General features: G+C 38.3%; 1 protein-coding gene across 15 annotated transcripts in view; it reads right to left on the bottom strand.

Annotated features, from left to right (window-relative positions):
- Positions 1 to 15,536, bottom strand: part of PRRG1 (proline rich and Gla domain 1) — a 229,482-nt gene that overhangs the window by 85,726 nt on the left and 128,220 nt on the right. For 2 of the 15 annotated variants that reach the window (XM_089905007.1, XM_089905002.1), the window contains exon 1: positions 68 to 15,528. The exons of 10 other annotated variants lie outside the window; for them this stretch is intronic. The gene's annotated coding sequence lies outside the window, so the exon portion shown is untranslated. Of the gene's footprint in view, positions 1 to 67; positions 15,529 to 15,536 lie in introns of those variants that run through there. 3 more of the 15 variants (XM_089905004.1, XM_089905000.1, XM_089904998.1) reach the window with 3 other exon arrangements.

Below are 15,536 nucleotides of genomic sequence, written 5' to 3' on the forward strand. Positions count from 1 at the left end.
CAGCTCTCTTCCAGGCGAAGACAAAACCAAGGAGGTAAAGATCAATATTACCCGTCGGCTGACTCACCTAGTGTTCCAGTAGTAAACTTGCAAAGATCCAAATCTTGTTTTAAAGAAGACAGTTTCCTTACAGAGGTATGGAGTTTAAGGCCTACTGCCAATATTGCCCCCAAAACCCTGTATTCCCCCAGTCCCAGGTTACTACCCTGCTTCTTCTCCTGTTGCCAGGGTTTAGCTTTTTCTTTCTACTCTGATTCCCTCTTGCTTTATTCTCTTCTTTCGGCTGCTCTGTGTGTGTGTGTATCTAAGTCTGTATACCTCTCTAAGCAGCAGTATTCATCAATCTTGACTCTTAGTCAGATCCTCATCCCAAACTAAATATCACTTCTAAAGTAATGGCAACACACTTAAAAACAACAACAAAGCAGCTTTTAGCCAGACATTAGGAAATCTAAATGAAAATCACTGTTCCATGGACTTACCCAGCCTGGCATTAAACATTCTCGACAAGCAGGTTCCACCTTCATCATCAGTAGTCACCCTACATTGCAGCCAAGTGGCCTCTACTCATCCCTTAAGTATGCTTTAAACTGTTCCAGCTCTACTCCTCTGTATTTTTTCTCTGCAATGTACATACCTACTAAGATTCCATTCATCCTTCACTATCAGTAGTGTGGCCTTTCCTCATCACATGAACAGGAAGTAATCTTTGTTTCCTTTGAACTCTCATACAATATGGAACTTAGGTGCTATGTCATACAGATGTGCGTACCTTACAGTATCCATCAGACTGTCCAGTTTTCAGAGGGTAAGCAATTTGTCTTCAACATCTGTGCCTAGGTTGTACAGGACACCAGATCATTCCCAATGAGGGCTCTAGGGGCCAGACTTAGAGGAGGCTCTCATACCTGGTATATTCAGGACACACTGTTTGCCCTTAGTATAGAGCAATGCATCAAACTCCAGTCCAGTAAATGACTCCAGTCATTTACATACCACCTTAATCAATTTTATGATATTTGCTAAACGCATTTATTGTCTACACTTAATGTTTCCTTCAATTAAGCCATTTTTTTAAACTTCAGTATCCACTTTAGCCTTGTCCTGTAAAATACTATGTGAAATCATGGGTTCAAAACGTTAATCTTTTTCTAATGCATATAAAAATGCATAACTATTAAAGTTCTAGAACTTTTTCAAGGTTCCCTCTAGTTATCTTGCATATCACAAGCAGTATACTTTGTGGAACACCATTCACTCCTGTCTTCAGTCAATTAAAAAAATACTGGGGGTCTTTTACTTGCCAGGCACTGTTCTATTCTTTAAAAGGGCATTTGTTCTCAACTGGAGGCAATTTTCTCCCCAAAAGACGTTTAGCAATGTCTAGAGATATTTTTGCTTGTCACAACTGAGGAGGGGTGCTACTAACCTCTAGTGGGTTGAGGCCAGGAATACTGGTAAACATCCTACAATTCACAGAACAGTCCCCTACAACAAAGAATTACCTGGTCCAAAATGTCAACAGTGTCAAAGTTGAGAAACCCCGCTTCAGAGAAACATGGTAAACAAAAGAGAGACAAATTCTCTGCTTTTTTGGAGCTTACAATCCAGTAACAATGTTACGGATGCTACTGTCTTCCAGTACATTCAAGTAACATTCATCAGTCTACAGTTTTTAGGATTTCTTCTCTGTGGTGTGAATTTCTTATATACGGAAGGCATGCTGGTACTGAGCAAATTTCCAGAACTGTGGCCTCTTAAATAATGGCAGGTTACGTACATCCCGACACGAGATCCCCCACAAGGTCAGAGTGTGGGCTTTGCCACCACATGTACCAGGGTTTGAGGCCTGCCTTGCCAATCACTAGCTATGTGGCCTTGTGCAAGTTATTTAACTCTCTAAGTCTCAGTTTCTCCATCCATAATGGAGTTATTATTGGTAGCCCTGATTTCACAGACTTTGAGGGAAGATTAAATGAGAACAGCTAGAACAGTTCTTGATAACAATAAATAAACAGTGAGCAGGACCTGTGAGGATCATAACAAAGACTTCCTTTTCCCAAAATGTCTTGGTTCAATGTAGTTCTGGTGGTCAATCTGGTTCACTACATTAAGTGTAAATATTACTACTTAAGACAGAGGGTAGAATAATATATATTTTATGACCTGAATTTTTAAAAATAAAATTTGATTTTAAAGTTTTAGCTTCAGTTGCATGTCCTATTTAAGTTTGAAATGTGCGCCCTCAGTTCTTTAAGAGCCTCCTTCGCCGTTTTTGATGTCCTTACACGCTTGCCTCTCTCCTCCCAGCCTTTCAGTGACAATCACAGCCTGGAAACTCCTAATCCCAGTAGTGATTCTTCTTCCAGTAATCCTCTGAGATTCAATTATATCTAGCTCTTTATTAGTTCTGAAACACTGCAGGGTACATTTTAATTTGTAGAGAAGCACTTCAATGATGGTTTTATTTTTTAGCCACATGGCTCTCTCATGGTTGATTAGGTAGGTCAATCACTCCATTGTCCTCCACTGTGGAGGACACAGATATGCACTTGCATTAATTTCTGGCCACCTTACTAAAGGCTGTGCCAGTCCTAGTCTCCTGCTCTTCCCCAAGCCCCAAAGTCCTTCCAATTTTTAAGAGTAAGAGGGCCTAAGGGCCCTGTGGCATACTCCAGAGACAGATGAAGTCCATTGTCTCCTAATGGTGTCTCTTAAAGCCCCAGCTCTCTTCAGCTGCCTAAGGGCCCTTCTGTGAGAGATGGGTTTATTCTACTAGGTTTCTCAGAGCTTCCTCTCTGTACCTTCTCCACTTCCACATCCTTCAAATAATGAAGATTCAACTGGTATATGATGAATATCTACAACAGTTAAGACCATTTCACATACATCATCTTATCAGTGCTCACAACAACCTTATGAGATAGGTACAACAATATATCTTGATAACTGATAAAACTAAATTTCAAAGAAATTGACTCACTCATGTTCACATCATCAGTAAGCAGGGGCATCCCAGAATTGTTTTTAACTCATCAACACATCTGCATCAAAACTGCTCGGAAATGTACAGCTCAATGACTTCACAAACACACCTGTCTAACTGGCATCCAGATTAAGATTCAGAACACATTCCACAGGGTTTTAACCTAGGGGTTCTGACACCAAGTCTAGCGCTCTTTAAATCATGTATGTAGTCATTCAACAAATATTTACTTACTGCTTACTAAACGTCAGAAATTTGGTAAGCACTGCAGACTTGATGGTGAATAAGACAGACTTGATCCCTGCCTTAATAGAGCTTAGAATCTATAGGGGGCCATAATAGTTAAAAAACAAAACAAACAAAAAAAACCCCATACATCGGGACTTCATTGGTGGTGCAGTGGATAAGAGTTCACATGCCACAACTAAGGAGCCCTCGAGCCACAACTAAGGAGCCCACCTGCTGCAACTAAGACCCAGCACAACCAAATAAATAAATAATAAAATAAATAAATATTACAAAAAAAACCTATACATAAAGGAATTCATGTTATTAACGGAATTTAAAGAAGCTCAGTATGGCTTCAGCATGGCAAGCAAGAGAGAAGAGGTTGGAGAAAGAGATAAACATCAAATCATACAAGGATTTACTGGTTGAAAAATAGTTTGGATTCTAAATGTAGTGGAACACTGATAAACAATACCCCTGCATTCATAAAACAACCTATTCCTAAAGAGCTTGCTTAATTCTTCAACTACTCTAACCTTTGGGTACTTACTCCACGCCACTCACTTCACTAGCCCGTCGACCTCAATGTATAAATATAATAACTGACATAAAGGCTTTGTTTCGGCCTGTTCTCCAGTTATCCTCAGATTTGGGTAGAGTAATACGTAGCCAATTCAGCACAATCATTTCTTCAATTCAGCAAATATACCCTATGTGACTACTCAAATAAATATTGTGTGTCTACCACATGCCTAGGTACTGGAGAGACAGCAGTAAATAAAAAAGACAAAAATCCCTGCCCTCATGAAAGTTACAACCTAGATGGAAACCTGTGCTTGTTTATTGAAACAAGCAAAACATATAGCATACTAAATCGTGATAAATAGTGGTGCATACAAAGGATAAACAAATAAAGCAGGAAAGGAAGATGGAATTAAAATGACTATCTGTGTAAACAAGCACTTCTTTTTGAATACTTGTCTTTTAGTAGTTTATCAATGACACAACTGCTGGTGGTGTATACCAGGGGTCAGCAAACTTTTTCCGTAAAGGGCCAGAGAGTAAGTATTTCGAGCTTTGCAGGCCAATTGGTCTCTGCTACAACGATTCGATTTTGTTGTAGCACAAAAGCAAGCACAGAAATGCATTTATGTGTGGCTGTGTTCTAATAAAACTTTATTTATGGATACTGAAATTAGAACTCTATATCATTTTTCACGTGTCATGAAATTTCCTTTTAAAATTTTTCAACCGTTTAAAAATGTAAAAACGATTCTCAGTTCACGGGCCACACAAAACAGGAAGCAAGCCATTATTTGCCAACCCCAGGATTATACTGTGAAATGGCTTACTGAATTTCCATAAATCAACAAGTCAAAAGAAATACAAGTAGGCCCAGGATAAATATTATTGAAATATAAAGATCTAGCACTATCAATAACAACAGTTAGAAAATTCTCTAATAACTTTTAAGTTAGAGATATTAATTTTATATGATAGTGGGACTTATATTTCAAGTACAGAATAAAATATTAAAGACAATGGTGTAGCTATCTAAATAAATCATGCTAATGCTATAGAAGTACCTCAGTGAATAAAAAGAAGTCATCACAACTTACATCAAGTAATCTAGATGCCCTATAAATCACTTGATGAAGTCATCGGTATTTCCTAACAGAAACCATTTATTTCATCCACAGTAATGTTTCAATTATCACTTCCACCCCAATAAAATACAAAGCCATATATCCAGCCTTGACCTTTCCCCTAACTTCCATAATTCCAAATGCCTCAGAGAAATCTACACCTGGATATCGTGCCACCACCTGAAACATCACAGATCTAAAACCAAGTATTTTCTCCACCACATATATAAAGTAGCTTCCCCTCTAAATTCCATAACTATATTATTGATATCATCATTATCTCATTCAACCCAAGTGTTGTGGGACTGACTTTTTTTTTTTTTTTTTTTTTGCGGTACGCGGGCCTCTTACTGCCGTGGCCTCTCCCGTTGCAGAGCACAGGCTCCGGACGCGCAGGCCCAGCGGCCATGGCTCACGGGCCCAGCCACACCGCGGGATGTGGGATCTTCCTGGACCGGGGCACAAACCCGCGTCCCCTGCATCGGCAGGCGGACTCTCAACCACTGCGCCACCAGGGAAGCCCGGGATTGACATTTTAAGGTATTTAAAGTTTTATTTCTCCCAAGAGTTCATTTTTTTTTCCTTTTCTTTCACCCTTACCTACTACTGCCTCCACAAGTAGCTAAGCCATTCTTTGCTCACTGCTTCAAATGAAAGATAAGCTTGGGTCAGAAAAAGAGAAAAAAAAAATTCCTAACTTTGTCTTCCAAGGTACAGCAGAGACAATATGACTGAAGAATGCAACGAGAGCATAGGTTCCCCCTTCAATCCCATCCATTCATTCCCCCATCCCAGGCTAGAAAGGCTCCCTTAGGTAAAAGGGAGAAGTCAGTGGGCCATAGGACAGAAGGGCCAGATCTGCAGGGACCAAACAGGTGAGTAACACTGGGCGATCTTAGTGAGGGGCATTACTTGAATGCCCAAGAGTCCCTTAGGAGTGGTTTTAGCATCAAAAGACCACAAGTGCAAGCATATGGACAGAATCTTTCCTGGTGGTGCACGGTGAGGGCTTCTCTCGGATGGTGCTCATCCCCTTGCTGACGACCTCCCTGCTAGAAGGATGCCTACCTATGCCTGAGGCTTTATTCAGTCCCCATCCAATGTGCCATGTAGATAGCCCACTCTGCAACTCCCCTGGACCATAAATCCTGAAGAACAGAGCCCCGATCACTCCTTGGAGGCGATGGTGGTAATGGTGGTTACGGTGATCAGGGCAAGCCCAGTACTCTGAATTAGCAAGATGAGGAAAGTGGGGGTGGAGGGGTAGGCACCTGTAACTGCTAACCTGATTTCTTACACCATAAATGAGTTTTGCGTGTTTTTTGATCTTCATTTAAATGGAATCATAGTGTATACTTTGGGAGTTAGCTTCTTCCACTCAACTTCATGTTTGTGAACATCTATACTGTTGCATGTGGTTGTAGTACATTCATCCTCACTACCCACTCCCTATTAGTTATACATTCCTATTTATTTATTCATTCTATCACTGATGGAAATTTGGGTTGTTTCCAGTTTAGGGGAAGTAGTAAAACACACCCCTGTTACATGATTTACAGCAGTGGCAGTATCCTCGGCTCAATCTAACATAAACAATCAGTAAGACCTCTTCACTCTTCCTTTGCTGTATCTCTAATACCTGATCCCAGTCTTTCCACACTCACTACTTCAAAACATAATCTTATTTCTTCAAGTTGATAGTAAGCGTCCCAAGGACAAAAAATATCTTAATTCTTTGGATCTTTCACAGGATATATACTTAGTATATATTCAAGGAATAATTATTGTACATGTATAACCACTACTATCAAAGTGACCACTAACAACATTTAAGGTAGAAATGCAAGTGGCATTCTGACATCTTGACTCATAAGGTCTTGGGATTTTGAAAGCATCCTATTTTGGGTATCTCTCAGCAAATTAAATGTCCCTAAGACATCACCTAAATACCAAAAGAGCCTCGCATTAAATACATACATTTCCTCATCTTTAGTAAGGAGCTCAGAGGGAGGTGATACAGAAGAAATAGGAGTGAAAGGAAGGAGTAGGTGCCAGTAATATATTTGAAGGTAAGACACTATCAACTCACAGTTTTAATATCATCAAGAGAAACTGAGAACCCAGGCTTTTAGCATAGCAACCCACGAGAACAATAACAACAGAAGACAATAACATAGTGCTTTGTCATCAGATCATTATGTATACTAATTCCTTTAATCTTTGTTATCTTATGAGTTAGGTATAGTACTAGCATTAGCACGAGAGGTACAGATAAGGAATCTGATGCAGAATAATTAAGCAATTTGTCAAAGGTCATACAGTGTGCAAAGTGGCAGAGCTCAAATTCTAACCGAGGCAATCTGGCTAACATGCTCTTGACTGGGAGAGGGGGATTTCTTCCACCAAATGGGGTGAGAGTTCTACAATTTAAACAAAAAATCAGATTGAGCTACCTGTGAGCATACCTAAGTGTGGATTTTAAAGATGCTTTACATATGTAAATAAAACTTTTCAGCCATTAAAAAGAATGAGAGGAGGGATTATGATAAAGAGACAGGAGGAAACTTTTTGGGGTGAGAAGTTACTCATTATCTTGATTGTGATGACAATTTCATGGGTGTATACATGCACAAAAAATTATCCAGTTGTACACTTTAATTATGTGCATGTATGTCAACTGTATGTCGATTATACCTCAGTAAAACTATATGCAAAAATGATGAAATAGACCTACAGATGAGCCAGTCATAAAAAAATGGATGCCCACAATGTATTGAGTGGAGAAAAAAATTATGACAGTATTCATTATAATTCATTAAATACATTTAAACGTGTAAAAACATTATACACACATATAGGGATATAAATAAATAAATGAGCAAATAAATGTTATCTGTGGGGTTTTCCTTTTTTCTAGTCTGTGGTAATATAAGGAGCTTTCAGTGAGGCCTCTGTCAACAGGTAGGTGACTGAGCCACCTTGAAGCAGATCCTCCAGCCCCATTCGAGGTGTCACATGACTGCAGGCCCCAGCTGACATGTTGTTAGCAACCTTGTGAAAGACCCTGAGCTAAAACCACCCAGCTTAGCTACTGCTGGATCATTAACTCTCAGAAACTGTGGGATATAATTATTATTTTAAACTGCTAAGTTTTGGGGTAATTTGTTATGTAGCAGTAGATAAATAATACAGTACTTATTATTCGTTTATATAAAATATTATTAAAATAAAGCATACATACATAAAAGTGTACAAATTGTAAGTATATTCCTTGTTGAATTTTCATAAAGTGAGCACAACCCATGTAACCAGTGCCCAGACCAGAACACCAAACAGAATACTGGCACCCCAGAAGCCCCCCAACCCCCCCTCCTGTCTAGTCACTACCTCACAGCAAGGGTAGCCACCAGCCTGATTTCTTACATCATAGACGAAGTCTGAGTGTTTTTGAACTTCATATAAGTAGAATCACAGTGTATACTCTTCTGGATCTAGCTTCTTCTGCTCAACATAATGTTTATAAGCTTCATCCATATTATTCCATGTAGTTATGGTTCATTCATTCTCACTACCAATTCCATGTTAGGTATATATCCCCGTTAATGTATTCATTTTACTACTGATGGACATTTGGGTTTTCTCAAGTTTAGGTCTACTACAAATAGTGCTATGAACATTCTTGTACCTGTTTTTTTATGAATGTATGTAACTGTTTCTGCGTCTATGCCTAAAAATGGAATTAATGGGTTCATAGGCATGCCTATATTCAGCTCCACTCATTACCCGATCAACACTCTTCCAGTGTGGTTGGACCAATACACACTATCAGCAGCACTAGAGCAGAGTTCCAGTTACTCCACATTTTCACAGACTCTTGGTATTGTCTTTTTCATCTTTCCTACTCTGGTGGGTGTTAATGGTATCATATCATATTTTCCTGATGAGTGATGAAGCTGAACACCTTTTTGAACATTAATTGGCCATTTGGACATCTTATGTGAAGTGCCTGATTCAAATCTTTTGCCCATTTAAGCAAATATTACTTTTAAGATGAGCAAAATGCCATAATTTTCTAAACTAATAGGTTCCCTGTGGTATTGTGAAAACAAGTACCTTTGAGCAGAAGAGAGCCATCAAAAATAAAAGGAAAGTTAGAACTAACAGCAGGAATATGGTTAGGTACCTCTTCTAAATCTAGAAATGTTTTGAAAAGAGAAACAAGGAAAGCAGTAAGTCAGAAAGAACCTTCAACGTGGAAATGAGACAAAAAGGGAGAGGCTACTATGAAGATGATGCATGTGGGTAGGATTTGCTTCGTTTTGGCGGATGGGAAGTGCAGCACACACAGGAACTCAAGAACCATGTTAGCCATAGTCACTGTCCAGGAAAGCTTTTCTGAGGAAAACAAGGGGTACAGATGGGCTTTACCCCTATTATATAGTGCTATATAATTCAGAGCAGTTCAGTGCTAGTAGGGAAAACAGTAAATATCTGCAAGTGGAAAAGTGTATCACCTACAAGTGTGGTCCCATTACATTACACTTCTCAGAGAGAAAAAATGGTAATTTACATACATCTTTGAATAGCCAATAAATACATACTCACCTTCCTTTAACCTCACAGGCCCACATTAGGTTTCACTTTCTTTTTCTCTTTTATGAGTTACCAGAATGCACTATGGCATTAGCTGCTTATTTTTAGTTTACTGATTAAATTTTAATACGACTCTTCAGATAGAACAGTCAGTTAAAGAAAGTTAATACTGCTGGACAAGATCAATGCATAATGGACACCACGTGTGAGTGAAAAAGTAGAAGAACAAACAATGTGGCTTTGGTTGTATTACCTTACGCAAACCACAGCACAAAATCTTAGCCCTAAATGCAACAATACTGGTGCTTTAAATGTGATCATATAAGTAATTCAGGTTTACAATTTTTTTAAATAAATGAGGTCAGATATACTAAATAACTTCAAGAGCTCAACATTTACAATTCAACCAGAAAAAAAATCCGTTCTCACATTTTTAACATTCCCACTATCCTACTGTGTATGCACATGACAAAAATGGCATTGAAATATCATAACAAATAGTATATCGAACAAATCTGATATACCTCTAAGGCTTTAGAAGGAAGAGCTCTTTCTATGACATGTAATAAGTTGCATCACTATTTAACAAAGCGTATCACCGTAGTGAATATGTTCAAGGATATTACAGTAAAGCTACTGGGAGAACCAAAATTTAATGGTTTGACACAGACCATTAAACATTAAATTAAAACATTAACCTCAATTCTAAAGAAGGTTTATTTTGCAGGATGACTTTCCTAAATAAGTAAGATTTATACCTTCTTCAATAAAAACTATTTCTGAGTAAAGGTCCATTTCCTATAAGCATCATTCAAATTTTTTAAAGGAAATTTGTCTCAAAAACAAAATTAAGTTCATAATGTGACCCAATAATAAGAATCACATTCTATAAAGGCTCGTGTCAGGTAAAACTAAAAAAATGTTTTTTTCCTTTGCAAACTAGTATCTTCTCCTGCAGAAGTAGCCCACACAAACTCACAAGGATAGATTTCTAGGAGAAGCTATTATACTGATGCCACTGGGCAGCACTGACCACATAGGTTAAAAAAAATAAAAATCTCAAGATGATGCGGAATGTTAGGCTTGAATTGTCTGTTGCTATTATTTTTAAATTCTACCACTCAATCTAATTGAACTGGAGAGCTATGAATTCCCAGACAAAAAGCAGAAGAGAAATGAAACCAAGGTCCTGGAGAATCCACAAACTAGAAAATGAGCTTAATCACACTTGACTACAAATCACCAATTCCCAAAGGGAGATTTAATTTCATAATCATGCCCTATTTTGTTTAATGCTGGCAGGGATCATGCATATCTTGTTTGATTCTATATCCTCACACTCATCACTCTACTTGACACACACTAGACATGCAAAATTTATTGAATAAAAAATTTATTGAATAAATAAAATATTGTATTTTAACAAATTGAGCTCATATGATACTCCATTTTGTGTCCAACTTTTTTCATTCATACATCATAATAATCTTCCTATGAAATTAATTATTTCATAAACATGATCCTTGATGGCTACATTATATTCATGTACCATAATTTAATCATTCCCTAAATGTTCTACTATTGAGAAATAAACTTTGTCCCAGAGATAAACCCAGCACATATGGTCACCTTATCTTTGATAAAGGAGGCAAGAATATACAGTGGAGAAAAGACAGCCTCTTCAATAAGTGGTGCTGGGAAAACTGGACAGGTACATGTAAAAGTATGAGATTAGAACACTCCCTAACATCATACACAAAAATAAGTTCAAAATGGATTAAAAACCTAAATGTAAGGCCAGAAACTATCAAACCCTTACAGGAAAATATAGGCAGAACACTCTATGACATAAATCACAGCAAGATCCTTTTGGACCCACCTCCTAGAGAAATGGAAATAAAAACAAAAATAAACAAATGGGACCTAATGAAACTTAAAAGCTTCTGCACAGCAAAGGAAACCATAAACCAGACCAAAAGACAACCCTCAGAATGGGAGAAAATATTTGCAAATGAAGCAACTGACAAAGGATTAATCTCCAAAATTTACAAGCAGCTCATGCAGCTCAATAACAAAAAAACAAAAAACCCAATCTAAAAATGGGCAGAAGACCTAAACAGACATTTCTCCAAAGAAGATATCCAGATTGCCAACAAACACATGCAAGAATGCTCAACATCATTAATCATTAGAGAAATGCAACTCAAAACTACAATGAGATATCATCTCACACCAGTCAGAATGGCCATCATCAAAAAATCTAGAAACAGTAAATGCTGGAGAGGGTGTGGAGAAAAGGGAACCCTCTTGCACTGTTGGTGGGAATGTAAATTGGTACAGCCACTATGGAGAGCAGTATGGAGGTTCCTTTAAAAACTACAAATAGAACTACCATACGACCCAGCAATCCCACTACTGGGCATATACCCTGAGAAAACCACAATTCAAAAAGTATCATGTACCACAGTGTTCATTGCAGCTCTATTTACAATAGCCAGGACATGGAAGCAACCTAAGTGTCCATCAACAGATGAATGGATAAAGAAGATGTGGCACATATATACAATGGAATATTACTCAGTCATAAAAAGAAACAAAATTGAGTTATTTGTAGTGAGGTGGATGGACCTAGAGTCTGTCATACAGAGTGAAGTAAGTCAGAAAGAGAAAAACAAATACCGTATGCTTACACATATATATGGAATCTAAGAAAAAAAAAAAGGTCATGAAGAACCTAGGGGTAAGACGGGAATAAAGACACAAACCTACTAGAGAATGGACTTGAGGATACAGGGAGGGGGAAGGGTAAGCTGTGACAAAGTGAGAGAGTAGCATGGACATATATACACTACCAAACATAAAATAGATAGCTAGTGGGAAGCAGCCGCATAGCACAGGGAGATCAGCTCGGTGCTTTGTGACCACCTAGAGGGGTGGGATAGGGAGGGTGGGAGGGAGGGAGACACAAGAGGGAAGAGATATGGGAATATATGTATATGTATAACTGATTCACTTTGTTATAATGCAGAAACTAACACACCATTGTAAAGCAATTATACTCCAATAAAGATGTTAAAAAAAAAGACAAAAAAAAAAGAAACTTTGTTACATTCATACAATAAAAATTTATGCAGCCATTAAGAACTGATTCTATTTTTTGCTGTCATAAATAATGTAGCAGTGTATATTTTAAAATATAAACTGTTATCCTCATTTCTCATTACTGCCTTGGGACAGATAAATGGGAGAAACTGGATTTAGATATCTAGAGATAGAGCTATCTTATCCTTTGTGGCAAACCAGCATATATTACTAGAAAAATCAGAGGGAGTTATCAACTCTTCACACATGTGTACCTTGCTTCTTAATACCTAGCTGAAATAGACTACAAAAATTGGAGTTTTCCCATGCTAAAACAGAGATGATATGGCAATGAAAGAGTTGGATCATATAGGGTGGGTATGGGAGAATTGATCTTTTTTTTTTTTTTTTTTTTGAGGTACGCGGGCCTCTCACTGTTGTGGCCTCTCCCGTTGCGGAGCACAGGCTCCAGATGCGCAGGCTCAGCGGCCATGGCTCACGGGCCCAGCCGCTCTGCGGCATGTGGAATCTTCCCAGACCGGGGCACGACCCCGTGTCCCCTGCATCGGCAGGTGGACTCTCAACCACTGAGCCACCAGCGAAGCCCGGGAGAATTGATCTTGATCAAGGAATGTGCACTGTGCTACTCCTTTGTTCTTGTTACTTAGTGAGTTGTGAGAAATATCTGGAACTGGGTTTCCTCTTCTATATAAGGCTTCCTGGTGAAATGAACTGAGACTTGAGAAGCTTGACAGGAAAGGGCAGATATAACTTGTGCATACCTTGAGGTATTCACTGCAGGGGTTATTGTAGGCATATGATCATTTGTTGCTTTACCTCTCATGCTATCTTATCTAAAAGTTCAATTGTTATATACTTCAGTAGATCACCTACGTTGGCATCCTATATCACCACCAAGTCATAATAAATAACAGACACCATTTCAACACATTAAACTTAACATTTCAGTATCAAATTAATTTTATTTACTCATACCCTACCTAGTTCTGGAAAGAATTAAAGATGATCTATATAAAATCAGATAATAAAAGAAGATAAAATAAAATTAAAAAACAAAAAGCATTTGAGGAAAATGTGACAAAGGTAAAAATCAAGAATAGAAAAGTTTCAGGATAATATAGCCTCAAGAGAGAGAACTAAGATTTGTATACAAAAAACTTGCTGAAAGGTTCTGTATCTTTGTTAAAGAAAGAGATAAACCTCTTAGTAGCTAATGCCAAGAGAAAAACACTATTAGTTACATAAGCCATGGCATCCCTATGATAAAAACAAACCAATTGCCTAGAACGCTTATCACTTACGATTTTGAGATTAGAGAGAAAAATTATCCCTAGTGTCATATTGTAATGAACAATATCTTCAGCATCCATATGGTAAATACTATAAGGTTTTGTTTTGTTTTGTTTTTAACTTTTTGGCTGCATCACATGGCATGTGGTATCTTAGTTTCCCGACCAGGGATTGAACTGGTGCCCCCTTGCAACAGAAGCACAGAGTCTCAACTGCTGGAGCGCCAGGGAAGTCCCTACTATAAGGCACTTTACAACACAATTTCAATAGCTTCTTTGTTATAAGTAGGACAACGGCAAGATAGCACAGAAGCAGTGTACTCTACATTTGTATAATATATTTAGAAATGGACCCACTCAAATGGCTTCCTAAAACTTCCTAGATACAATCAAAAACACACCAGGCCCAGAGGAATGCCCATGCCAAAGGAAACTCACTGCACCTGGCTGATTCTGACAAATATCCTGATGGCCACTCTATAAACAAATCCTAAATGATCTGTCTCACTCTGCTGGCCCTTAGCCAAAAAAGAGTGGCAGCCCTGGAAAAAATGCCAATAAGCAAACCCAAGAGCCAAGAGAATTCAGAATACCATTCTATACTAAATAATTAAGGATGAGGGACTATAGTTCATCTGGGGGTAGCCTTGGGTCCCTCAGAATTACTACACCTCGGAAATACATTGTGAATGCCTGTCAAGTGAGTTTACCAAATCAGTACAGCCCCGGGACCAACTGGCCAAAACAAAAGAGGATGTTTGTTACAATATAATCATGGCTAAAAAGCAACCCCCAAATCTATACTGGAGTCCAACTGTCTGGGGACAACGCACTAAGTATTCTGGTATTGGGTGGGGGAACATTTTTCTGGACTATTGTCATGTCAGTACTCAATTTTCAGGTGGCTTCAAATTTCTCTATAAATCCTTTATTTCCCTTAGTTACATACCTTTTCATCAGAGTTGAGGTTGAGGGAGCAGAGGGTACAGAGAGGGTTCTGTCTGAAGATTTTTTTTGCCCTTCCAACACTGCATCAAGAAGAATCTTTATATCATTTTACTTGATCTGCACATTAGAAACCCTATGAATTCAGTAAGGCGAATAATATCATATTTGTCTTACAGATGAGGAAACCAAGGCTTGGTTTGGTTGTAACCAAACTCTGCAGAGTTGCTGCTTGGTAGACCCTGTAGCACATCCTAGATCTGCTTCTCACTCTAATGCTGTCCCCACTATAGTAGTGAACCAAGAATGGAAAAATTTCAGCTCTCAGCTTAATGCCATATGTCCTACAGTGGATTTTCTAATACTAAAACGGACATTTTTGTGACTTGCAATTAAAAGCAACAAACACAACTACATGCAAAGCTGCATCAGAGGTCTGAAGACAAGGGTGACATTCTAGGCTGAGTACTGGTCCCTGTTGTTTTTCCACTCCAACAAGAATCCTACAAATCAAGTCAAGCCAGCTGTCTACAAATACTATATACTTGCCCACTTCCAAGCCTTTGTTCATACCGTTCCCCTTCATTTAAATATGATGTCCCTTCCTTTTGGCATATTTGAATCCAAAAGTCATTATTAATGACAGTATAATTTCCTGCCTCCTTAGAAATGCATCTCTATCAGCCCAGCAGGACATAATCTCTCTGTCTTCCGAATTTCTATAGCATTCAAATCTGCAGTACTCAC

This window comes from Delphinapterus leucas, chromosome X (assembly GCF_059928025.1).
Source record: "Delphinapterus leucas isolate spDelLeu-1000000601 "Yukka" chromosome X, BTC_Dleu_Yukka2, whole genome shotgun sequence".
Taxonomy (NCBI): Eukaryota; Metazoa; Chordata; class Mammalia; order Artiodactyla; family Monodontidae; genus Delphinapterus; species Delphinapterus leucas.